We start from the raw sequence: 3,176 nt of genomic DNA on the forward strand, positions 1-3,176 counted from the left end.
AGTGACCCCTCTCAATTCGGAGTGTCCCGTGTCAATTAGGAGTGCTCCCTGTTAAACAGGAGAGCCCCTGTCATTTTGGTATGCGCCTGTCAATTATTAGCGCCGCCCTTCCAATTAGGGGTGCCCTTGTCAATTAGAAGTGACCCCTGTCAATTCGGAGTGTCCCGTGACTATGAGGAGTGCCTATGTCAATTAGGAGTGCCCCATTTCGAGTAATAGCCCCCTATTTATTAGAAGTGCCCCTTGTCAATTAGGAGTGTCCCCTGTCAATTTGGAACGCCCCCTGTCTGTTTGGAGAGACCCCAGTCAATAAGGAGTGACCTCTGTCAATTAGGAGTGTCGCCTGTCAATTAGGAGTGCCCCCTGTCAATTTGGAGTGCCCCTGTCAAATAGAAGTGCCCCCTCTCACAATTAGGACTGCCCCCGTCAAAATTAGGAAGTGCCCCTATTGAATAACGAGTACCCATGTGAATTAGGAGGGCGCACTGTCAATTAGCAGTGCCCCATGTCATTAGGTGTGCGTCCTGTCAGTTGGGAGCGCCCATGTCATTTAAGAGGGCCCCCTGTCAATTAGGAGTGACCCCTGTCAATTAGGAGTGCCCCCTGTCAAGTAGGACTGCCCCCTTTCAATTTGGAGTGCGCTCTGTCAAGTAGGAGTGCTCCCTGTCAGTTAGGAGTGCCCCCTGTCAGTTGGGAGCGCCCATGTCAATTAGGAGGGCCCCCTGTCAATTTGGAACGCCCCCTATCAATTTGGAGTGCCACCTCTCAATTAGGAGCGCCACCTGTCAATTAGGAGTGCCCCCTGTCAATTAGCAGTGTCCCTGCCCAATTAGGAGCACCCCCTATCAATCAGCAGGTCCCCTCTCAATTAGGAGTGTCCCCTGTCAATTAGGAATGCCCGTGTGAATTAGGAGAGTAAATTTGGAGTCTCGCCTGTCTATTACGAGCACCTGTGTCAACTTGGAATGCCCCATTTCGATTTGGAGTGCCCCCCGGTCTCGATTTGAGCCCCCCCTCCCCCCCCCCCCCCCCCCGTCTCGATTTGGGGTGTCCCCCCGTCTCGATTTGCAGTGCCTCCCGTCTCGGTTTGGTTTGCCCCGGCTCGGTTTGGAGTGCCCACCGTCTAGATTTGGAGTGCCCCCCGTCTCGATTTGGAGTGCCCCCCATCTCAGTTTGGAGTACCCCCCATCTCTATTTGCAGTACCCCTCATCGCGATTTGGAGTACCCCAATCTCGATTTCGAGTGCCCCCATATCTCGATTTGGATTGCCCCCATATCTCGATTTGGAGTGCCCCTATCTCGATTGCCAGTGCCCCCCATCTCGATTTGGAGTGTCCCCCATCTCGAGTTGGAGTGGGCCCCATCTCTATTTGGAGTGATCCCCGTCTCGATTTGGAGTGCTCCCCGTCTCGATTTGGAGTGCCCCCCGCCTCGATTTGGAGTGCCCCCACCCCCGTCTCGATTTGGAGTGCCCCCCATCTCAGTTTGGAGTACCCCCCATCTCGATTTGGAGTGCCAGCCATCTCGATTTGGAGTGCCCCCCATCTCGACTTGGACTGATCCCTGTTTAGATTTGGAGCAGCAACTATTACAATTGAGTTTCCGCATCTCAACTCCGAGTGCCCGCATCTCAACTCGGAGTGCCCACATCTGAACTAGAATCATAGATCATGGAGTCGTATAGTTTCACAACATGGAAACAGGCCCTTTGGCCACCCTTTTTTTAAAATCCCGAAGCGAGTCCCAATTGCCCGTATTTGACCAATCTCCCGCGATATCCATCTTATCCATGTAACTGTCTCAACGCTTTTTTTAAGACAAAATTGTACCGCCTCTACTACTATCTCTGGCAGCTTGTTCCAGACACCCACCACCCTCTGCGTAAACAAAATGCCCCTCTGGACCCTTTTGTATCTCTCTTCTCTCACTTTAAAACTATGACCTCTAGTTTTAGACGCCCCTACATTTGGGAAAGGATACTGGCTATCGAGCTGATCTATGCCCCTCAGTATTTTACAGACCTCTATAAGATCACCCCTCAGCCTTCTACGCTCCAGAGATAGAAGACCCAGTCTATCCAGCCTATCCTTAGAACTCAAACCATTTAGTCCCGGTAGCATCCTAGTAAATCTTTGCTGCACTCTTTCTAATATCCTTCCTATAGTAGGTTGACCAGAATTGTACAGCGTATTCCAGATGTGGCCTTACCAATGTTTTGTACAACTTCAACAAGACCCAATGTTCTGACCAATGAAACTAAGCATGCTGAACGCCTTCTTCACCACTCTGTCCACCTGTGACTCCACTTTCAAGGAGCTATGAACCTGTACCCCTAGATGTCTTTGTTCTGTAGCTCTCAACAACGCCCTACCATTCAGTGAATAAGTCCTGCCCTGGTTCAATCTACCAAAATGCGTCACCTTGCATTTATATAAATTAAATTCCATCTGGCATTCGTCAGCCCACTGGCCGAATTGATCATGATCCCGTTGCAATCCGAGATAACCTTCTTCACTGTCTACTATGCCATCAATCTTGGTGTCACCTGCAAACTTACTAACCATGCCTCCTAAATTCTCTTTGAAATCATTAATATAAATGACAAATAACAGTGGACGCAGCACTGATCCCTGAGGCACACCGCTGATCACAGATCTACAGTTTGAAAAACAACCCGTTACAACCACGTTCTGGCTTCTGTCAAGAAGCCAATTTTGTATCCATTTCGCTACCTTATCCTGGATCCCGTGAGATTTAACCTTACGCAGCAACATACCATGCGGTACCTTGTTAAAGGCCTTGCTAAAGGCCACGTGGACAACATCAACTGCACTGCCCTTATCTACCTTCTTGATTAGTCCTTCAAAAAACCCAATCAAATTTTTGAGACATGATTTTACACCCACAAAGCCATGCTGACTGTCCCGAATCAGTCCTTGTATCTCTAAATGCCTGTAGATCCTGTCTCTAAAAATACCTTCCAACAACTTACCCACAACAGATATGAGGCTCACCGGCCTGTAGTTCCCAGGCTTTTCGATGCAGCCCTTTTTAAACAAAGGCACAACTTTTGCCATCCTCCAATCTTCAGGCACCTTACCTGTGACGAGCGGTGATTCAAATATCTCTGCTCGGATACCACCAATTTCCTCCCTCGCCTCCCACAATGTCCTGG

Source organism: Mustelus asterias, unplaced genomic scaffold (assembly GCF_964213995.1).
Source record: "Mustelus asterias unplaced genomic scaffold, sMusAst1.hap1.1 HAP1_SCAFFOLD_87, whole genome shotgun sequence".
NCBI classification, from domain to species: Eukaryota; Metazoa; Chordata; class Chondrichthyes; order Carcharhiniformes; family Triakidae; genus Mustelus; species Mustelus asterias.